General features: G+C 43.5%; 2 protein-coding genes across 2 annotated transcripts in view; one reads left to right on the top strand and one right to left on the bottom strand.

The window, feature by feature from the left end:
* The window catches only part of LOC130356235 (KN motif and ankyrin repeat domain-containing protein 1-like), a 230,228-nt gene extending 228,959 nt beyond the window's left edge, over nt 1-1,269 (bottom strand). Inside the window, exon 1 of the mRNA XM_056557452.1 lies at nt 1,225-1,269. The gene's annotated coding sequence lies outside the window, so the exon portion shown is untranslated. The remainder of the gene's footprint in view (nt 1-1,224) is intronic.
* Nucleotides 1,270-9,918: 8,649 nt separating this feature from the next.
* LOC130356234 (pancreatic secretory granule membrane major glycoprotein GP2-like) overlaps nt 9,919-24,465 on the top strand; it is a 54,169-nt gene continuing 39,622 nt past the window's right edge. The window contains exon 1 of the mRNA XM_056557447.1: nt 9,919-10,089. The gene's annotated coding sequence lies outside the window, so the exon portion shown is untranslated. The remainder of the gene's footprint in view (nt 10,090-24,465) is intronic.

Raw genomic sequence — 24,465 nt, 5'->3', positions numbered from 1 at the left:
GCCGTAATCAATCGAATCCGCAGTAATCCTCTGCATACACGGATCTGAAACGAGAAGAAAAAAAACACAAAAAATTGGTTATGACATTTTTGGCGCTGTCTGCTGGGGAGAGCACCCATGATGCAATGTCTACCCAAACAGGGAGCCACCAATTGGTGCAAAACTACAACTCCCAGCATGCCCAGACAGCCTTTGGCTTTCTGGGCATGCTGGGAGTTGTAGTTTAGCAACAGCTGGAGTCTCCCTGTCTGGGTAGACACTGCCACAAGGGTCTGTTCACATTATACAAAACGGACAATGTGAACAGAGCTTCAGATTAACTAGCCTTGTTCCCTTCTGTAGCTCCGCCCCTAACGACGTCATCAATAGGGGCGGGGCTACACGGACCTGCCCGGTATTCGAGGGAAGTAAGCGGACTTCGTCTTCTGTATAAACTATATACAGCTATCTATAGATAGCTGTATATAGTGTATACCGCCCAAAGGGTTAACCTACACTGCCCAGCAGTGTAAGTTAACTCTTTCCTTGCTGGGCTTGCGCATAGCGCACAGCTCAGCAAGGGGTTAAGTGAGCCAGCAATGTGTATACTGTATACACATTGCAGGCTCACTGTAAGTTCTTGCTGGGCAGTAGATATACGATGTATACCTATGGCTCAGCGTCAGCTGTTCTCCGGGCTCTGTAGCCCTGAGAACAGCTGATCCCGACATTCACATGAGGACGATCGCAGCGGGTGCAAGGAGGAGTGACATCCGCTGGGATCTGTCCCTTATTGCAGGTACTCAAAAAAGCGCAAAGGAGTCATTTAATTGAAATATAAAATATATATGATTTTATTGATACATATTAAAAACATACAATTCATAAAACATGAAAAAAGGGGGAGAAAAACTACAACCACTGGGGGAGGTTAGACAAAAACGGGCGACACTACCTGCTTGTGCATCAATTCATAACAATAGATAATGTGCATAACTGGTGAGCAAATTTAAAGTGCATAATAGGGGCTTGTAACAGCTTCCATAAAGGGCATTAACATAAGCAGACACCAGCATACATACCAAAGTGCAAATATAATGGCAAAACCAAGCAGGAGTGACGCCACCCAAACGATCGTTTCGGCGATACCTTCGTCCTGGGGGTGGCGTCCTAACAGTGCATGATGGTATAAATACATGGGGTAGCCAATCAGAGTATTCTTTTACAATTTTATATGACACACACCTGAGTGATAAGTCTGTTCCTCCTCCAGGATCGGTGCATAGCGACCGGGCCGCCGAACGCCGCGGTACTTCCGGGTATCGCGTCAGACGCCGGAATCATATGACAAGTCACGTAACCGGCGCTCATATAGACGCGACACCCGGAAGCCGCAGCGCTGGGGACCGGCGCATGCGCACATGGGAGAAAGAAGGACTTAGTCTCCACAGACTATACAGGGACGTTACATAGATACAAATAGCCGACAGCCTGATGTACATAGTAAAAAAAAAGCAAATAAGCAGCAGTGTATCAATGGGAAAATAGTAATAAATAAATAATAAGGGTGAACAATAATAATGATAATGCTGGTGCAAAAAAATGTGTGTATGTGAGTGTATGCAAAATATCATAAATAGTGAAAGTATATGGTTGTGCAATTAGATACAGGTAAGTATAATAATTGGAATATATACAATATAATACACAAAAAAAATATATGTATATATATAAATATTAGTGCAATATAAAAAAGAGTGAAAAGATATATATATATGGTATACAAAAATATATATATACAAGTGTGAAACACAATAAGAAAATTCATAATGAGTGAAAAAACATGATCAAAAACAAATCATACCCAAATACATGATTATACTATATGTGACATATACCAAATAATAATACTTAAATATGTGTTATGAATATAAACCAGGATGGATGTGAAGTGAAATAGGAAAAATTGAGAAATGTGAAAGATGAGTGTGAAAAAAAGAATAAATAATCATAAAAAAATATAAAATTAATTTAATGAAATTAAAAATAAAAATAAATATAAAAAATAATATAAAAATTAAAGATAAAAATAAAAATAAATATAAAAATATGAAAATGAAAATAATAATAATAATAATAAAAAAAACTAATAATAATAATGAAAAAAAGGAAACTAAAAAAGTTGAAAAAGGAGGGGGGGGGGGGAAAGAGGGGGAAAAGAGATGGAAAAAGAAGACAAAAGAAAAAAGGAGCGCCGGTCACGTGACTTGTCATGTGATTCCGGTGTCTGACGCGATACCCGGAAGTACCACGGCATTCGGCGGCCCGGTCGCTATGTGCCGATCCTGGAGGAGGAACAGACTTATCACTCAGGTGTGTCATATAAAATTGTAAAAGAATACTCTGATTGGCTACCCCATGTATTTATACCATCATGCACTGTTAGGACGCCACCCCCAGGACGAAGGTATCGCCGAAACGATCGTTTGGGTGGCGTCACTCCTGCTTGGTTTTGCCATTATATTTCTACATTTGCACTTTGGTATGTATGCTGGTGTCTGCTTATGTTAATGCACTTTATGGAAGCTGTTACAAGCCCCTATTATGCACTTTAAATTTGCTCACCAGTTATGCATATTATCTATTGTTATGAATTGATGCACAAGCAGGTAGTGTCGCCCGTTTTTGTCTAACCTCCCCCAGTGGTTGTAGTTTTTCTCCCCCCTTTTTTCATGTTTTATGAATTGTATGTTTTTAATATGTATCAATAAAATAATATATATTTTATATTTAAATTAAATGACTCCTTTGTGCTTTTTTGATTGTCTTGTCTTGTGGAGATCATATATGAAGCCGTAGTCACCTTAGTATCTCTGATAACTCTCAGACATCCATGATGTCCTAGTGATATAATACAATTACTATTGTGCATTTGCTGCTGGTCATGTTTATACCTATTGCAGGTACTTATACTCCCAACATGGAGCACACTATGCTCCATGCTGGGAGCTGTAGTACCTGCATTAATAGACATATCGCAGCGAGTGTAACTTCTGACACCCGCTGCGATCTGTCTATTAATGCAGGTACTACAGCTCCCAGCAAGGAGCAGAGTGTACTTCATGTTGGGAGTAGTAGTACTTGTAGTAAAGGAAAGATCACTGCGGGTATCACTCCTGACGCCCACGGTGATGCTCCTGTATAATGTATGGATGCGGCGGCCGCTCTCCTATGGTCCCCTGCACAGCCGTATATATACACATATTCCTTTTTCTCACAGAGAGCTGTGATTGGCTGGAACCATCTGGCCAATCACAGCTCTGCGGGAAATATGAATATGTGTATATATATACGTGAGTGCAGGGGACCAGAGAAGAGCGGCCACCGCATCTATACATTATACAGGACGATCGCAACGAACCCTGGCGATCTGTCAATAAGTACAGGTAACTACTACTCCCATCATGGAAGAGTGTGTTCCAAGAGTGTGTAGTACTACCTAAAAAATGTAAAAAAAAAAAAAAAGTGAAAAACTTGCACACATTACATTTTTATTATTGTCGGCTACATTTTTTGTGCTTTACCCGCTCACATGAATTGATCTCTGTTTAAAAATGAATAAACATTTCATAATAAAAAAGATACATTTCTTTAGATACAATTTTTTCCATCACTACTGTATCTTTTTTATTATTATTTTTTATGGTACCCTACGAAATTTTTTTTATAAAAAAGGTATCTCCATAATTTTTTATGATCATTAAGTCCAAAAAAAGAATAAAAAGATTTACCGAATGTACCCGAATACCGAATGTATCCGAAAAAAATCAGACCGAACACCCGAATACCGAATGTACCGAAAATATTACCAAAACGAAAAAACCAAACGAAACGAAAATTTTTCTAGTGCACAAGTCTACCTACTACCCCTTGTAAAAAAAAATTATTTGAGGGAAAACTTGCATTTTAGTGTAAAAAAAAAATTATTTACACATCCAACTTTCACGAAAAGTCGTCAAACACCTGTGGGGTGTAAAGGCTCACTGGACCCCTTGTTATGTGCCTTGAGGGGTGTAGTTTCCAAAATAGTATGCCATGTGTTCTTTTTTTTTGCTGTCCTGGAACCATAGTGGCTTCCTAAATGGGACATGCCCCCAAAAAACCATTTCAGCAAATTTTGCTTTTCAAAAGCTAAATGTGACTCCTTCTCTTCTGAGCATTGTAGTTTGCCCGCAAAGCATTTTACGTCCTAATATGGGGTATTTCCATACTCAGAAGAGATGGGGTTACAAATTTTGGGGGGCATTTTGTCCTATTATCCCTTGTAAAAAAAAATTAATTTGAGGGAAAACTAGTGGGTGTTAAGGCTCACTGGACCCCTTGTTGCGTGCCTTGAGGGGTGTAGTTTCCAAAATAGTATGCCATGTGTTTTTTTTTTTTTTGCTGTTCTGGCACCATAGGGGCTTCCTAAATGTGACATGCCCCCGACAACCATTTCAGAAAAACTCACTCTCCAAAATCCCACTGTCGCTCCTTCCCTTTTGAGCCCTCTACTGCGCCCGCCGAACACTTGACATACACATATGAGGTATTTTCTTACTCGAGAGAAATTGGGTTACACATTTTAGGAAGATTTCTCTCCTTTTACCCCTTGTAAAATTCAATAATTGGGTCTACAAGAACATGCCTGTGTAAAAAATGAAGATTTAGAATTTTCTCCTTCAATTTGCTGCTATTCCTGTGAAACACCTAAAGGGTTAACAAACCTTTTGAATGTCATTTTGAATACTTTGAGGGGTGCAGTTTTTATAATGGGGTCATTTGTGGGGTATTTCATATAAGAAGGCCCTTCAAATCCACTTCAAAACAGAACTGGTCCCTGAAAAATTTCGATAATTTTGTGAAAAATTAGAAAATTGCTGCTATAATTTGAAGCCCTCTGATGTCTTCCAAAAGTAAAAACATGTCAACTTTATGGTGGTAACATAAAGTAGACATATTGTATATGTGAATCAATATATCATTTATTTGGAATATTCATTTTCCTTATAAGCAGAGAGCTTCAAAGTTAAAAAAAGAATGCTAAATTTTCAATTTTTTCATCACATTTTGGAATTTTTCACCAAGAAATTATGCAAGTATCGACAAAATTTACCACTAACATAAAGTAGAATATGTCACGAAAAAATGATCTCAGAATCAGAATGAAAAGTAAAAGTATCCCAGAGTTATTAATGCTTAAAGTGACAGTGGTCAGATGTGCAAAAAATGGCCGTGTCCTACAGTGAAAATTAACCATGCAGCGCCATCCAGGCGTATGACCTCGTCTTGCTGGCAGTTTTAAAGCACTGAAAATAAAAGACTAATTGTGGAGCACGGACCTGGTGAGTGGCCTCTCGTTTTTCCTTTTCATTAAAGGGGTACTCCAGCGCTAAGACATCTTATCCCCTATCCAAAGGATAGGGGACAAGATGCCTGATCGCGGGGGTCCCACCACTGGGGACCCCCGTGATCTTGCACGCAGCACCCAGTTAGAATCAGTCCCCGGAGCACGTTCGCTCCGGGTCGGATTACTGGCGATCACGAGGCCCGGAGCATTGTGACATCACAGCCCCACCCCCATGTGACATCACGCCCCCTCAATGCAAGCCTATGTGAGGGGGCGTGACAGCTGTATGGTGCAACCAAAAAAATACTATTTGTGTGGGGAAATTAAAAAGAAAACCGCATTTTAGCAAATTTTGGAAGGTTTCATTTTCACGCCGTACAATTTATGGTAAAAATGACATGTGTTCTTTGTGTCAATGCAATTAAAATGATACCCTTGATAACATACTTTTCTATTACTGTTGCGTTAAAAAAAATCGCAAACTTTTTAACCAAATTAGTATGTTTAAAATCCCCTTATTTTGAAGACCTATAACTTTTTCATTTTTCTGTATAAGCGGCGGTATGAGGGCTAACCTTTGGCGCCGTGATCCATACTTTTTATTGATACCATATTTGCTTATATAAAACTTTGAATACATTTTTTATAAGAAAAAATTTGGAATAAAATGTTATAAAAAATACTGCTTTTTTTCTTTTTTTTTCGTTCACAACACCGTTCACCGTACAGTATCATTAACATTTTATTTTAATAGTTTGGATATTTATGCACGCGGAGATGCCAAATATGTATATACATTTTTTTAACACTTTTGGGGGGTTAAATAGGGAAAGTGGGACAATTTAGGTTTTTATTGGAAAATGGGGTTTTTCTCATTTTTTTACTTACATTTTTTTACTATTTTACTTTCATTTTTACACTTTAATAGCCCCCATAGGGGACTATTTATAGCAATGATTCGATTGCTAATACTGTTCAGTGCTATGCATAGGGCATAGCACCAGGGCTGCCATCTGAAATTTAGGGCCCCTTACACAGCTTGTAGTCTACCCCCCCCCCCCCCCCCCTCTTTGGCACACGCTAGATTTTATCTTAGTATCAGGCTTAGAAACATAAAATAATATCACCACTCCATATTATTTCTGCAGTGACTAAATAATACCACCATACTGTAAGGAAATAAAAGCCACTATAAACAGATCAGTATCACTAATAACACCACAATACAAGGGACAAATACAGTAGTTCTGCCACACCAAGACCACTACCATTACCACTAAGACTGCTATATTGTTATTGAATAAAAACCACTATACAAAAGATCAATAACCCCTATATAGAGGTAGATTTGAGCTGTATACAGGTGCTGAGTCATTACAGTTACTTACTCACAGGGGCGTCTCTGATCGGAGTCTTTCACTTTTCTCTTTTTTCTCCATTTGTCCTGGATCATCATGAAGATTTCTCCCGATCACAACTCGTCTTCACCAAATCTGCCAGACAAACATTTTAGGCTCCTCGCTACAGCAAAGTCCTCAACTCTATACAAACTCCCTATATGTATTACACTGCCCCATATAGTAGTCCCTTCTGTGCCCCTGTATAGTATTAGGCCCAACGTGGTACTCATACATTATAATGCCCCCGTACATTGCTCTGATACATTATAATGCCCCTCACATTGCCCCCATATAATATAATGCCCCTGTACATTGCCCCCATATATAGTAATGTCCCCGTACACATCACCCATACATAATAATGCCCCCTCACATTGACCCTGTATATATTTATGCCTCCTTACATTACCCACATAGATTATAATGCCCCCTCACATGGCCCCCATTTATAATCATGCCCTCTCACATTGCCCCATATATGTAATGTAATGCCCCCTCACATTGCCCCATATATAGTAATGCCCCCTCGCATTGCCCCATATATAGTAATGTCCCCTCACATGGCCCCCATACATAGTAATGCCCCCTCACATGGCCCCTATACATAGTAATGCCCCCTCACATGGCCCCCATCGATAATAATGCCCCCTCACATGGCCCCCATCGATAATAATGCCACCTCACATGGCCCCCATACATAATAATGCCCCCTCATATGGCCCCCATACATAATAATGCCCCCTCACATGGCCCCCATACATATATATATATATATATATATATATAGTAATGCCCCCTCACAATGCCCCCATATGTGGGCCATGTGAGGCGGCATTACTTATATGGGGACATTATTATATATGGGGGCATTATTATGTATGGGGGCCATGTGAGGGGACATTACTTTTACTTATATGGGGGCAAAGTGAGGGGGGCATTGCTTATATGGGGGCAAAGTGAGGGGGCATTACTTAAAAGTAATGCCCCCCTCACTTTGCCCCATATAAGTAATGCCCCCACATGGCCCCCATATATAGTAATGCCCCCTCACATTGCCCCCATATAAGCAATGCCCCCCTCACTTTGCCCCCATATAAGTAATGCCCCCACATGGCCCCCACATATAGTAATGCCCCCTCACTTTGCCCCCATATAAGTAATGCCCCCCTCACTTTGCCCCCATATAAGTAATGCCCCCCTCACTTTGCCCCCATATAAGTAATGGTCCCCTCACTTTGCCCCCATATAAGTAATGCCCCCCTAACTTTTCCCCATATAAATAATGCCCCCTCACATTGCCCCCATATAAGTAATGCCCCCTCACATGGCCCCCTCACATAATAATGCCCCCAACAACGAAAAACACTCACCTCTGCCTCCTTCCCCCGCAGCTCCTGTTCTCTCCTCTTCTCTCTGCTTCCTGTGCTGACCACCTCTACAGAGCCGCTGCCACACAGGAAGCCCGGGCTGGAGTGACAGTACCGAGCCGCCGGCTCCTTCCTATTACGTCAGCTGCAGCAGCCGAGCGCATGCTCAACGCTGGGTGCGTCTTAAAGGCGCACTCAGTGTTATAAGCTGAGGTCACTCAGAGATTCGGGACAGGTGGCCCGGATCCATCGGCGCAGCCCCCCCCCCCTTTCACCTACTGGCCCAGTCGCAGGGGGAACGATGGGGCCCATAGGTGAAGGGTCCGGTTATGCACATGCAGGGAACGTACCAGCACCGATCCCTGCATGTTGCAGCCCTAGGGCCCCGGGCCCACCTGGGTGCCTGAACCCCTGACTGGGGTACTGGCTGTACCCCCCTGATGACGGCCCTGCATAGCACTGATCAATATTATCGGTCATCTTCTGCTCTGGTCTTCTCGATCGCAGGTAAGGGACATTTTGCTAAATTACACGTGCTGATATAGATGTTACAAATGTTTCTTTTCACAATGTACTGCACAATTTACAGCCCTAACCTGCTCTTCCTCCAATGCTTAGCCCCTGGCGATAACATACATCTCTGATATAATACAACGTTCAATATAAATAGTCTTTACAAAGGGTGGGGAATTGCATGTTTTGTTATACGTAATTTACCAAAGATCAGTAATGCCTTCAGAGAAACCTTCAATTAAGTCACATTTTTGATAATGTCAATTCATCTAAAAAGTATTTCCAGACAATAGACGTTAATCTGCTGTTAAAAGCACATTCAGACCTGGAAGGAGAATTTAGTACAGAAAACACCTTCAGCATAAAGGTCTCTAACAAAAACTTACATTAATAGGCATTGTTAGTCACTAGCAAAGGATCAAGTGGAGGCATATTAAAGGGGTACTCCGGTGGAAACTTTTTTTTTTTTTTTAATCAACTGGTGCCAGAAAGTTAAACAGATTTGTAAATTACTTCTATTAAAAATCCTTCCAGTACGTATTAGCTGTTGAATAGGAAATTATTTTCTTTTTGGAACACAGAGCTCTCCGCTGACATCATGACCACAGTGCTCTCTGCTGACATCATGACAACAGTGCTCTCTGCTGACATCTCTGTCCATTTTAGGAACTGTCCAGAGCAGCACATGTTTTCTATGGGGATTTTCTCCTACTCTGGACAGTTCTTAAAATGGACAGAGGTGTCAGCAGAGAGCACTGTGATCATGATGTCAGCAGAGAGCTCTGTGTTCCAAAAAGAAAAGAACTTCCTTTGTAGTATTCAGCAGCTAATAAGTACTGGAAGGATTAAGATCTTTTTAATAGAAGTAATTTACAAATCTGCTTAACCTCTTAAGGACGCAGGGCGTATGGATACGCCCTGCATTCCGAGTCCTTAAGGACGCAGGGCGTATCCATACGCCCGTGGGAAATCCGGTCCCCACCGCTAGCCGGTTGGGGACCGGAGCCGGATGCCTGCTGAAATCATTCAGCAGGCACCCTGGCACATCGCCCAGGGGGGTCCTGAGACCCCCCCATGTCGGCGATCGGAGAAAATCGCATGTCAATTCAGACATGCGATTTTCTCCAATTCCGGGCTGATCGGGTCTCTGGTGACCCGATCACCCGGAAAATAGGGCTGATCGGAGTTGTCAGCAACAACCCCGATCAACCCAAAGGATTGGAGTGAGATCGCAAAGCTGCGATCTACTCCTATCCCCTGCCATTACTCAGAACGGAGTTCTGACCAATGGCAGCGCAGGACAGGGGGTTGCCATGGCAACCCCCCGTTCTGCCCGCCCCTGGATGTCAAGGGGCTCTGGAAAGAAGATGGAGGCCGTACCTGCAGGAGAAGATGCCTGGGGACCTGGGATCTTCGCTGGAGCCTGCAGGATCCTGATCAGGTAGGGAATCCACAGTGGGGGGGGGGGGGGGGGGGGGGATTGAAAGTGAAAGTAAATCGATCTTTACTGTGGCAACCACTAGGGGGGCCAAACTGCAACTCCCAGCATGCCCAGAGAGCCAAAGGCTGTCTGGGCATGCTGGGAGTTGTAGTTTTGCAACATCTGGAGGGTCACAGTTTGGAGACCACTGTTACAGGGGTGCCCAAACAGTAGCCCTCCAGATGTTGCCAAACTACAACTCTCAGCATGCCTAGACTGCCCAGGCATGCTGGGAGTTGTAGTTCTGTAACATCTGTCCCTTCAGATTTAGCAATTTTCATGACATTTTTGAAAATTGCTGCTCTACTTTGAAGCCCTCTAATTTTTTCAAAAAGCAAAAGTATGTCCATTTTATGATGCCAACATGAAGCAGACATATTGTATTTGTGAATAAAAATAACATTTATTGGGAATATCCATTTTCCTTACAATTAGAGAGCTTCAAAGTTCGAAAAATGCAACATTTTCAAAATTTTCATGAAATTTTGGGATTTTTCACCAAAAAAGGATGCAAGTAACGCCGAAAATTTACCACCAAAATAAAGTAGAATATGTCACGAAAAAACAATCTCAGAATCAGAATATTCGGTAAAAGCGTTTTCGCGTTATTAATTTGTAAAGTGACGGTGGTCAGAATTGCGAAAAAGGGCTCGGTCCTTAAGGTGAAAAAGGGCTGCGTCCTTAAGGGGTTAACTTTCTTGCACCAGTTGATAAAAAAAAAAAAAAAGTTTTCCACTGGAGTACCCCTTTACTTGAATGTGCCTAATCTTTAATACACAGATTACATCATGCCTCCTCAGTATTAGCACAACAATAAGGGTCTTCCAAGCTATCTGGGTCTCCAGGGTCTGTGCACTGTCAATCTAGAAGGCAACTATATACACCACCTTGAAGCTATATTATTGAACTGAGAACCATGAGAAGAACAGAAATCATGCAGCGGTGGTTAAGACACCACAATACAAGAGTCTTTGTCATCCTCAGTAAGTATAAGAACAGAATATTTCTGAGATGAAGTACCAACATTACTTGAATTAGCAGAAAACTCTGATACTCTTCCAATTCCAGCACATGGTTCTTTACTTCAGTTACTTGTCCACAGAGAAGATGGTATGGAATTAAGAGATATAAAACGATGTGATGACAAAGAAGATACTGGTCTAGATGTCCTCTACATTGAGCCTGACTGTTATGTAACAATATTGGTTCTAGATATTAAATGCAATGGAAGATTATGCTCAGGAAAGCTGGCTTACTTACATTCCACAAAACCAGGATCAGTGGAGCTGGATTTGTAATTCAGGAATCACGAACAGACAGGCTGAGTTGCCTTGCAAAGTACATACTTGGATTTAGGGGTTTAAGTTGATCAAGAAAGATGGTTAAAGGGGTTATCCAGGTTTAGAAAAAGAGAGAGGATTTCTTTATTTAAAAAAAACGCATTGAACATTGAAGTGAATAGAGACATGTTGTAATACCACACACAACCTAAGAAAAGATGGGGTACTGTCTTTTCTATTCCCGGATAACCCCTTTAAGTGACAAGCCAGAATAATGAGGCACAGGAAATAGAAAGCTGTCGCTTAATATAGGCCAGCAATTGATGTGCTTGGACGTAAAGCAAGTGCAGTAAGTTGTGAGGAGGGATACCTTTTGTCAAACCGCCCACCGAAAATAAACTGACAGGTGCCACACCCCCTTTCTGTCAGAGCCTCACTAGGCATTGCCCCCTTCCCATCACTAGACCACGTCCCCTTCCCTTCACTAGGGCACGCCCCCTTCCCTGCATAGCTTCACCCCCCTTTCTCCCACATTCACTGAGTCTCCTAAATAGATGTGAATGTTTATAGTGTGGGGCCCCAGTGTAATATGTGGACATGTCCAGCAGCAGACTAAAAGGCTTCTACGGCAGCTGTTCTCACTTCTGTCCTTTTTCACAGTATACAATGAATGCTTGATGCTATACTACGCGCCTTGTGCTATAATTAACAAACATCGGATATGCATTTAGCTCTCTGTCATTTCTTGCCATACATTTTACAATATGCCCAATTCCTAAAACTAGATAAAAAGTTAAAGGGGGTAAACGTTGCATTTATAATATAGAGCCCTACACTCCTAATTGAAAAAGAGATTTGCGGTGCATCGCATAACTTGATTTCTATAATACGTTTAGCTACATAAATAATTATTCTATGAAATGTGCTTGAATATATGATTAGCTCTATTAATAAAGCTTTGTACACCCATCAGACATAACATTAATACCACTGCCTAATATTGTGTCCCATCATCCATAACGGCAATACCACCCTCTAATATTGTGTCCCAGCAGCCATAACATTAATACCACCGCCAAATATGTTTAATCAGCCATAACATAATTACCATCTCCTAATATTGTATCCCATGATCTATAATATTAATAACACTGCCTAATATTGTGTCTCTAGGTTGAACTCGACGGCCTCTTGTCTTTTTTCAACCTTACAAACTGTTACTATGTTTCCCTTTGGAGCATTCTGGGTTTTGTTTTTCTTTCTTTGTAAACCATGATATTCTCAAAATACACAATTTACAGTTACAGTTATTTTATACCTCTCTATAAGTGCTTTAAGTACTGTATACATGACAAAGATTCAGAAAAAATATTACCCCCAATAACATACATCGCAACCAGGTATTGCTCCAAATGCAAGGAAAAAAATATATCCAATCATACAAATATTACTAACATATAAACTGAAAGAAAATACTATATTGATGATGTCATAATTATAATACATAAATAATGCCATTTATTATTATCAGAGACAGTAATAACAATTACAGGACATGTATGAACATGTATTTTAGGCTTCTGAGTCAAAGTATTTACATGAACAGGTACCATTCATTTTATATAAATAATGATTTTATACAATAAAAGGGTTGCTAGAGAACACAAGTAAGTAACATAGACAAAATAAATCTGAAGCATGGATCTCGTCTCTAAGAATTATACAAGCTCACGTTCTATAATGAAGTCACTACCAGTGTAATTGCCTGGCAGTGCTGAAAATCATGGTATATTCTTAGGCTCCTGGTAACATGTAATGTTCTGATGAACTGTAAGGTTACACAGGTTCAATGTAGCTATCTATGTCAGGCGGGGTCAATTCAAACATTCAAGGCCTGAGAGCGTTTGTTTTAGTGGTAGACCAAGTGAGCTACATTGCTAGTGTTTTTCATTTTACAGCGGTAGTTTTAAACTCCAATAGTAGAGTTTAATTTATAAAATAAACATCACACAAATTTGCGGGGGTTTAGCAATGAGTCTATTATTTCGAGCATTTTTCTGTTTTGTTTGCTTTATTTTTAAATTACAGTCAGGCAAATTCCACTCCTAATTTTGGCTAAAATAATGACCAAAATTTCAAGAATATTCATAGGCACCATTTGAAGTTTGTCCCTAACTAGCTGATAGGAAAACAATACGAGAACCAAAAGCAATAAATTAATTGAAAAATGCACACAACATTCCAATAGTTCTTTGAGGCCTTAATGGTATATTCATGCATGTAGAGATGTCCCGAATAGTTTGCCGACAAATAGTTCCCGGCGAACATAGCTTGTTCGCGTTCGCCGCGGCGGGCAACATATGTGATGTTCGGTCCGCCCCCTATTCTTCATCATTGAGTAAACTTTGACCCTGAACCTCACAGTCAGCAGACACATTCCAGCCAATCAGCAGCAGACCCTCCCTCCCAGACCCTCCCACCTCCTGGATAGCATCCATTTTAGATTAATTCTGAAGCTGCATTCTTAGTGAGAGGAGGGACAGTGTTGCTGCTGCTGATTTAATAGGGAATTCGATAGCTAGGCTAGTGTATTCAGTGTCCACTACAGTCCTGAAGGACTCATCTGATCTCTGCTGTATGGACAGCACCCCCAAAAAGCCCTTTTTAGGGCTAGAACATCAGTCTACTGCGTATACTGTGCCCACTTGCCCAGTGCCACCACTCATATCTGGTGTTACAATAGCTTGCGTTTCAGGGCCTGCCAGGGCACAGTGTCACACCAGTGCAACTCATATCTGGTGTAACAGTAGTGTACATTTAAAAAAAAAAACACTTTTTGACTGTGAAAAAATAGCTGTCAGTTTCCTTCACATGTGTGCGTTTCAGGGCCTGCCAGGGCACAGTGTCACACCAGTGCAACTCATATCTGGTGTAACAGTAGTGTACATAAAAAAAAGAAGAAATTTGACTGTGAAATAATAGCAGTCGATTTCCTTCACACGTGTGTGTTTCAGGGCCTGCCAGGGCACAGTGTCCCACCAGTGCAACTCATATCTGGTGTAACAGTAGCGTACATAAAAAATAAAAAAACTAGAAATTTGAATGTGAAATAATAGCAGTCAGTTTCTTTCACACGTGTGCGTTTCAGGGCCTGCCAGGGCACAGTGTCACACCAGTACAACTCATATCTGGTGTAACAGTAGTGTACATTTAAAAAAAAAAACACTTTTTTGACTGTGAAATAATAGCAGTCAGTTTCCTTCACACGTGTGCGTTTCAGGGCCTGCCAGGGCACAGTGTCATACCAGTGCAACTCATATCTGGTGTCACAGTAGTGTACATAAAAAAAAAATAGAAATTTGACTGTGAAATAATAGCAGTCAGTTTCCTTCACATGTGTGCATTTCGGGGCCTGCCAGGGCACAGTGTCAAACCAGTGAAACTCATATCTGGTGTAACAGTAGTGTACATTTAAAAAAACAACACTTTTTTGACAGTGAAATAATAGCAGTCAGTTTCCTTCACACGTGTGCGTTTCAGGGCCTGCCAGGGCACAGAGTCACACCAGTGCAACTCATATCTGGTGTAACAGTAGTGTACATTTAAAGAAAAAAACAATTTTGACTGTAATAGATTGAATAGCAGTTAGTTGTCTGCAAGCGTGTGTGTCAGGCCTACAGCGTCTACTCTGCCAACTTCTGCCAGTGCATAGTGCCACTCATATCTGTTGTCACAGTAGCTTGCACACATAGTACCACTAATTAAAAAAAAATGACAGGCAGAGGCAGGCCACCCCGCAGGGGCCGTCGTGGTCGTGGGGCTGTGATTCCCTTTGGCCCTAGAATAATGCCCAGTGTTCAAAGGCCACATACCCTGAACTCAAAAAGTTCTAAGGACATAGTTGACTGGCTAACACAGGACACCCAATCTTCTACAGCTTCCGCTCAGAACCTTGGCGCACCATCCTCCTCCAGCTTAGCTTCGTGCACCTCTCAAGTTACCACTTGCCTGCCTGCCGCCACCACCAACACTAGCACCACAGCCGCTTCACTTAATCTGTCAGAGCTCCCATCTGGCCAAGTCCGTCTTCAGGGAATGAAGGAGTGGGGGGAAGTTCAGTTTTTATGTGTCAGCCAGATTAGTCGGGACATGAATACCCAGGTATTTGAGGGTAAGATCCCTGGAGGGGATGGAGGAGTTGTTGTGGGAGGGAAATGTTAAGTGCCTCACATTTGCTGCTATTAAGCTTATAATTACTGTAGACGGAATACTGACGAATGACAGAAGGGAAGGAAGGGAGGTAAGGGGGGAGGAGAGGTAGAGGAGGAGATCATCTGCATAGGCTGAGCATTTATAATGAGACGTGTCCGTCAGTAATCCTTTGATGTTTGATGTTTGGGTTATTGCGGATTGCGACTAGGAGATGTTTCATGCAGAGGGCATAGAGTAGAGGGGATAGTGGGCAACCTTGCCTTGTCTCGTTTTGGATGTGGAATGGAGATGATAAACAACCATTGATCTGTATACGGCCTTGGGGGTTGGAGTATAGGGACATTTATCTCTGAATGCCGGATGACTTGCGTGACTTATCCGCCACCAACTAGGGTTCAAGCCGCAATGTTTTAGGGCACTTTCTGCCTTGGAAACAAACATCAATTTTTCTGGCCACTGCTACAGCAGCGGCGGCAACAATACCTAATTTTTCAGGCATGTGTACATGCCTAATTTTTCTGGCCTCTGGGGCTGCGCTGTGGCTTCAAAAACCAAACCAAATAAAAGGTACATAACATACGAATAGTACTACTTAACACACCACTTCTTTCTGGTGGCACATTAGATTGCACGAAGTAGGAGGACCGACCAAGCATCTTTTTCCATCTCCCAGTTCCTAAAATCAATGCCATATAAACGTCCCCTTATAAGGGACGTAACAGGGATTAAATTTATAGGAATAGTACTACTTAACGCACATTATGATAACGCAGAGAGAGGCAACGCAGAGAGGAGTCTGAAGAAGAGGAGTCAGAATAGGAAGGTGGCTTTGAGGAGGTGGAAGACCAAACACAGCAGGCGTCCCAGGGGGCTTGTTGTCACCTTTCGGGGACCCTTGGTGTTGTACGTGGCTGGGTAGAGGAAGAGACCTTCAATGACATCAGTGAGGACAAGGAACGCGACATGGCTAGCTTGGTATCCAACCTTGTGCAAATGGCGAGTTTGCGGTTGTGCAAATGGACTGTTTGCGGTTATTTGCGGTGTGTTAAATAGTGTTGCTCACGAATATTCGCAATTCGAATATTATTCGCGAATATCGCATATTCGCGAATTCGCGAATTTTGCGAATATAGCGCTATATATTCGTAATTACGAATATTCGTTTTTTTTTTTGTTTTTTTTTTCACAGTACAGATCACAGTGATCACCCCTCTCTGCTTCCAGCTTGTGTGGTGTAAAGAAGGCTGTAATACTACTGTGTGAGACTGGCGTGCGAAAATTCGCATATGCGAAAATTCGCATATGTAAATTTTCGCATATGCTAATTTTGTATATGCTAATATTCACATATGTGAATTTTCGCATACGCGACTTTTCGCATATGCGAAAATAAAACGGGAATATAACGACTATGCGAATATTCGCGAATATATGACGAATATTCGTCCATATATTCGCGAATATTCGCGAATTCGAATATGGCCTATGCCGCTCAACACTAGTGTTAAACAGGGAGTTTGGTCTGTCACTGGGAAGCGGGCGTAACCCATAGACTACCTGATCCCTACAACATCATACCTGATGTTTTAAAGCACGTTATTCCAAACATTTTAGGAATGTAAGGTGATTTCTGCCCTTTATGGATTAAAACCAGACTCTGCATCAACTATGTAATTTTCCATAGGAGTTTTGCCATGGATCCCCCTCCGGCATGCCACAGTTAGTGATGTCGCGAACATAAAATTTTCGGTCAACCGCCATTGACTTCAATGGGCAGGCGAATTTTAAAACTCACAGGGACTCTTTCTGGCCACAATAGTGATTTAAAAGTTGTTTCAAGGGGACTAACACCTGGACTGTGGCGTGCCGGAGTGGGATCCATGGCAAAGCTCCCATGGAAAATTACATAGTTGATGCAGAGTCTGGTTTTAATCCATAAAGGGCATTAATCACCTAACATTCCTAAATGGTTAGGAATAACATGCTTTAGCCCCCTTTAGGCATCACATAGATTCCCCCATATTAGGCAGCATATAGTTAGAGCCTCCCTTTAGGCAGCACATAGTTAGATCCCCCCATGTTAGGCAGCACATATTTAGATCCCCCCTTCAGGCAGCACATAGTGGGATTTGAACCCAAGGCCCCAGCGCTGCAAGGCAGCAGTGCTAAACTCTGAGCCACCATGCTACCCTTACTATACATCTAATATGCACGGTTGCTAAAATGGACAAAGATGTCAGCAGAGAGTACCAGAAAAATTAGGCATCCACAAATGGCTCAAAAGTTTGGTATTGTTGCAGCCGCAGCTGTAGCAGCGCCCAGAAAAATTGCGGCAGCATAAAAGTGCAGCACCAGAGGCCAGAAAAATTAGGCATGTACACACAGCTGAAATATAAGCATATCCAAGAGTGCAGAAGACTCTATAATGCAGGATGGAGAAACAGGCAAAGAAATTATTTTCTAAATAAAATTTTTCATCAAATAAAGAAACAGAGTTCTTCCCTCTCTGTATTTAACTTCAGAAAATTTAAGTTAAAAAATCACACGCAACAAGCGTGTCTCTGTGTAATGGTTAGTACTCTTGAAAATTCAAGTTTAAATTATCATAAAGTCCAGAAGACTCTATAATGCAGGACGGTGAAAAACACAAAGAAATACTTTTCAAAAGTGCGCCATGGCCGTGCAGGAACGCCTGAAATGGCCACACACCTTCCTGGACTGCTTCAGGACATCCTGTAAGCCTGAATGAATCAGAACGACAGCTCTCCACCCCCTCTCTGCACCTGTGCACGGGCCTGGTCAGCAGCGTCCCTGACCGTGTGTGTACACAAAGAAAGAAAACAGTCCAGCACTGGTTTGCAGGTAAAAACAGCTTCTTCTTTATTGGGTCAATTCCGACAAGACAACATAGCCGACGTGTTTCGGACCTACACTTGGTCCTTAGTCATGGCATCATGACTAAGGACCAAGTGTAGGTCCGAAAAGCGTTGGCTATGTTGTCTTGTTGGAATTGACCCAATAAAGAAGAAGCTGTTTTTACCTGCAAACCAGTGCTGGACCGTTTTCTTTCATCCTGTAAGCCTGGGAACTTGAGCACAAAGCATTGTACAATCGGATTACACACGTGTTTCATGCACGGCACATGTGTCAACTTGCCCAACCTCAATGCCGCCAACAAATTTGTTCCGTTGTCACAAACCACCTTGCCGATCTCCAGTTGGTGCGGAGTAAGCCACTGGTCCACCTGTGCGTTCAGAGCCGACAGGAGCGCTGGTGCGGTGTGACTCTCCGCTTTGAGGCAAGTCAACCCCAAGATGGCGTGACACTGCCGTATCTGGGATGTGTAATAGCACCTGGGGAGCTGGGGGGGGGGTGCCGGTGATGTGGAGCAAGACGCAGCAGTGGAAGAGGACTCGGCCAAGGAGGTTATGGAAGAGGATGGAGTAGGAGGAGTAGAGGAGGTGGCAGCAGGCCTGCCTGCAAGTCGTGGCGGTGTCACCAACTCCCCTGCAGAGCCACGCATTCCATGCTTGGCAGCCGTCACCAGGTTTACCCAATGCGCAGTGTAGGTGATATACCTGCCCTGACCATGCTTTGCAGACCAGGTATCAGTGGTCAGATAGACCCATGCCCCAACACTGTGTGCCAGACATGCCATAATTTCCTTTTGCACAATGAAGTAAAGGTTGGGGATTGCCTTTTGTGCAAAAAAAATTTCGGCCGGGTACCTTCCACTGTGGTCTCCCAATGGCTACAAATTTTTTAAAGGCCTCAGACTCCACCAGCTTGTATGGTAAAAGCTGGCGGGCTAGCAGTTCCGACAAGCCAGCTGTCAGGCTAGGGGGTGACTTTGCGCTCAAACATTTCCTTGACAGACACCTGACTGTGGGCAGATGAGCAGGAACTGCTCAAGGCGAGAGACGGAGAGGCGGATGCTTGAGAGGGGGCAAGGAGGGCAGCAGTGGTTGACCTGGCAGAAGATGCTGGACCAGGAGGAGGATGGTGGCTTTGACTTTGTGTGCTGCTTGTACTGACGTGTTGATCCCATAGGCGTTTGTGATGTGACATCATGTGCCTTCGCAAAGCAGTTGTGCCTAGGTGGGTGATGGACTTCCCACGACTCAGTTTCTTCTGGCACAGGTTGCAAATGGCCTCGCTGTTGTCAGAGGCAGACACACACAAAAAATGCCACACTGCTGAGCTCTGCGATGACGGCATTCTGGTGGTGGCAACAGCATGCATTGATTGGCGTCTCGTCTGGCTGACCCAGGGTGCCGATGCATGCTGTCTGACTGTGCCACTAGCTCCTAGCGACGACCTCCCCCTGCTTCCAACTCGTCTCCTCCTCCTCTCTGTCTCCCCATCTGAACTTTCCCCCTCTTCTTCTCTTCTAGTGGGCACCCACGTGGCATCCACGGACACATCGTCATCATCAACACCTTCACCGCTATCTGACACCTCAAGAAAGAAAGCAGCAGCGGGTACAACATCATCATCACACCGTACGTCCATGTGTGTAATGCTGCCTGACTGAGACATATCCCTGTTAACTACATCCTCTGGCAATAATGGTTGCGCATCACTCATGTCTTCAAACTGATGCATAAATAACTCCTCTGACGGATCAAGTAAAGCTGCTGTGGTGCTAGTGTTGGTGGTGGCGGCAGGCGGGCAAGTGGTAGCATGAGAGGTGCCCGAAGCTAGAGGAGAAGAAGGGTGGTGCGTCAAGGTTCCGAGTGGAAGCTGTAGTAGATTGGGTGTTTTGTGATAGCCAGTCAACTAAGTTATCAGAACTTTGGGGGTTCAGGGTACGTGGCCTCTGAACACTGGCCATTCTAGGGCCAAAGGGAATCCCAGCACCACGACGGCCCCTGCGGGGTAGCCTTCCTCTGCCAGTAATTTTTTTGGTTAAATTTGCACAAGTGTCATACCAAATGTGATTTGCACTAGATCAGTCCGTAAGAAAAAGAAGATATCGGCACTCACCAATTCAGCTTGCAAGTCTTCTTTATTGAAGCGTACTTACATGAGGAATAGAGAAGAGAAGGGTAGTGGGGGGATAGTGAATGGCGACTGAGCTCCTTTTTCGCACGCTTGGCGTGCTTCGTCTTGGCCGGACGAAGCACGCCAAGCGTGCGAAACAGGAGCTCGGTCGCCATTCACTATCCCCCCACTACCCTTCTCTTCTGTATCCCTCATGTAAGTACGCTTCAATAAAGAAGACTTGCAAGCTGAATTGGTGAGTGCCGATATCTTCTTTTTCTTACGGAATGATCTGTATACTGCTTACCTTATCTGAGCACCACCTCCAGCAACACAGCTATACCAGCATCCATCCGCCGTCTTACACCCCAGGACACCACTAGCAGTGCCGCACCACTTCTATTGTGAACTGTGATTTGCACTAGGGTGACACAATTTGCCCTGCAGGCAAAAAAAAATGGTAACTTTGACGTGAACTGACAGTAATGACTAGTTTTATTTAACAGCCAAAAAAGGTTTTTTTTTTTTAATTTGCACAACTGTCACACCTAATGTGATTTGCACTAGGGTGACACAATTTGCCCTGCAGGCAAAAAAATTGGCAACTGTGACGTGAACTGACAGTGACAACTGGTTTTATTTAACAGGCAAAAAAGTTTTTTTTTTTTTTTAAATTTGCACAACTGTCACACCAAATGTGATTTGCACCAGTGTGACAATGAGCAAAAAAGCTTGCCAGGAGAGTTCCCCTTTTAAGCAGTGGTCCCCAACCAGGGTGCCTCCAGCTGTTGCAAAACACACGGACTGATATATTTCAGCCCTTTGAATACTGTAGTAGTTAGTTGCTTTAAAGAAAAAAAGCTTGCCAGCGGAGTTCCCCTTTTATTCAGTGGTCCCCAACCAGGGTGCCTCCAGCTGTTGCAAAACACACGGACTGATATATTTCAGCCCTTTGAATACTGTAGTAGTTAGTTGCTTTAAAGAAAAAAAGCTTGCCAGCGGAGTTCCCCTTTTATTCAGTGGTCCCCAACCAGGGTGCCTCCAGCTGTTGCAAAACACACGGACTGATATATTTCAGCCCTTTGAATACTGTAGTAGTTAGTTGCTTGAAGGAACTTAAGTTTTATACTGGAGTACCCCTTTTAACCAGCGGTTCCCTCCCAACCAGGGTACCTCCAGCTCTTGCAAGACACACAGACTGATATCTTTCAGCCCTTTGAATACTGTAGTAGTTAGTTGCTTGAAGGAACTTAAGTTTGATTCTGGAGTACCCCTTTTAACCAGCGGTTCCCTCCCAACCAGGGTGCCTCCAGCTGTTGCAAGACACACGGACTGATATCTTTTAGCCCTAAAAAGGGCTTTTTTGGGTGCTATCCTTAAAGCAGATGTTACACTAGTGCTTTAGAAGTAAACTGGACCCTGAATACACCACCTAGCAGCAACCTAGCTATCGCTTTCCCTATACAGCAGGAGCAGCTTCTCTGACCCTCCACTTCCTAAGCCTGCAGCATGCCGAATGAGGGTAAAATGGCATCCATGCAAGAGGTAGGAGGGTCTGGAAGGTAGGGACTGCTGCTGATTGGCTGTAATGTGTCTGCTGACTCTGACTCACAGGGTCAAAGTTTACTGCAATGTTAAAGTATAGGGGGCGGATCGAACTTCACATGTGTTCGCCCGGCGATGCGAACGCGAACATGCTAAATTCGCCGGGAACTGTTCACCGGCGAACAATTCACGACATCTCTAGCCACAGTCCAGGTGTTAGTCCCCTTGAAACAACTTTTCCATCACTATTGTGGCCAGAAAGAGTCCCTGTGGGTTTTAAAATTCGCCTGCCTATTGAAGTCTATGGCGGTTCGCCCAGTTCGCCCGTTCGCGAACATTTGCGGAAATTTGCATTCGCCGAAGTTCGCGACATCACTACATACATGTACATATAATCTTATAATCCATTAATAGAGCTGAATAGTTTGTTTATACAATACGTGCATGGATTTAAAGGGGTATTCCAGGCAAAAACTTTTTTTTATATATCAACTGGCTCCGGAAAGTTAAACAGATTTGTAAATTACTTCTTTTAAAAAATCTTAATCCTTCCAATGGTTATTAGCTTCTGAAGTTGAGTTGCTGTTTTCTGTCTAACTGCTTTCTGATGACTCGCGTCCCAGGAGCTGTGCAGCTCCTATGGGGATATTTTCCCATCATGCACAGCTCCCAGGACGTGACATCATCATTGAGCAGTTAGACAGAAAACTTCAGAAGCTAATAACTATTGGAAGGATTAACTTTTTTTAATAGAAGTAATTTATAAATCTGTTTAACTTTCCGGAGCCAGTTGATATATATATATATATATATATATATATATAAAAAGTTTTTGCCTGGAATACCCCTTTAACCATCACAGAGACAAAGTCCTGCAACACATTTCAATTTTGCGATGTTTGGACATACCCAAAGGTAAATACTTTCAAAGTGCACAATTTATAGTTACATTTATTATGCATCCACTCCATAAGTGTTTCAGGTACTATATACATAACAAAGATTCATGAAAATATCGTGCTAACCAAGTTATATCCAGGGCAAATGGGCACTGTGCCTATTGTAAGTATAAGATATGTGTCCAATCGTAGAAGATTTAGTAACATATAAACTTAAAGAAAATACTATAATAATAATAATGATGTTATATATTTATATCCCATGATAAATAATGGCATTAATCATTGTCAGTGACAGTAATATTAATAGGACATGTGTTACGCCGAGCGCTCCGGGTCCCCGCTCCTCCCCGGAGCGCTCGCTACACCCTCGCTACTGCAGCACCCCGGTCAGATCCACTGACCGGGTGCGCTGCGATACCGCCTCCAGCCGGGATGCGATTCGCGATGCGGGTGGCGCTCGCTCGCGATGCGCACCCCGGCTCCCGTACCTGACTCGCTCTCCGTCGGTCCTGTCCCGGCGCGCGCGGCCCCGCTCCCTAGGGCGCGCGCGCGCCGGGTCTCTGCGATTTAAAGGGCCACTGCGCCACTGATTGGCGCAGTGGTTCCAATTAGTGTCTTCACCTGTGCACTCCCTATGTATACCTCACTTCCCCTGCACTCCCTCGCCGGATCTTGTTGCCCTTGTGCCTAGTGAAAGCGTTCCCTTGTGTGTTCTTAGCCTGTGTTCCAGACCTCCTGCCGTTGCCCCTGACTACGATCCTTGCTGCCTGCCCCGACCTTCTGCTACGTCCGACCTTGCTTTTGTCTACTCCCTTGTACCGCGCCTATCTTCAGCAGTCAGAGAGGTTGAGCCGTTGCTAGTGGATACGACCTGGTTACTACCGCCGCAGCAAGACCATCCCGCTTTGCGGCGGGCTCTGGTGAACACCAGTAGTACCTTAGAACCGGTCCACTAGCACGGTCCACGCCAATCCCTCTCTGGCACAGAGGATCCACCTCCTGCCAGCCGGCATCGTGACAGTAGATCCGGCCATGGATCCCGCTGAAGTTCCTCTGCCAGTTGTCGCCGACCTCACCACGGTGGTCGCCCAGCAGTCACAACAGATAGCGCAACAAGGCCATCAGCTGTCTCAACTGACCGTGATGCTTCAGCAGCTACTACCACAGCTTCAGCAATCATCTCCTCCGCCAGCTCCTGCACCTCCTCCGCAGCGAGTGGCCGCTTCCAGCCTACGACTAGCCTTGCCGGATAAATTTGATGGGGACTCTAAGTTTTGCCGTGGCTTTCTTTCACAATGTTCCCTGCACTTGGAGATGATGTCGGACCAGTTTCCTACTGAAAGGTCTAAGGTGGCTTTCGTAGTCAGCCTTCTGTCTGGAAAAGCTCTGTCATGGGCCACACCGCTCTGGGACCG

Source organism: Hyla sarda, chromosome 2, assembly GCF_029499605.1.
Source record: "Hyla sarda isolate aHylSar1 chromosome 2, aHylSar1.hap1, whole genome shotgun sequence".
Taxonomy (NCBI): Eukaryota; Metazoa; Chordata; class Amphibia; order Anura; family Hylidae; genus Hyla; species Hyla sarda.
The sequence above is the reverse complement of the archived record's forward strand: the minus strand, read 5'-3'. Positions and strand labels throughout refer to the sequence as shown.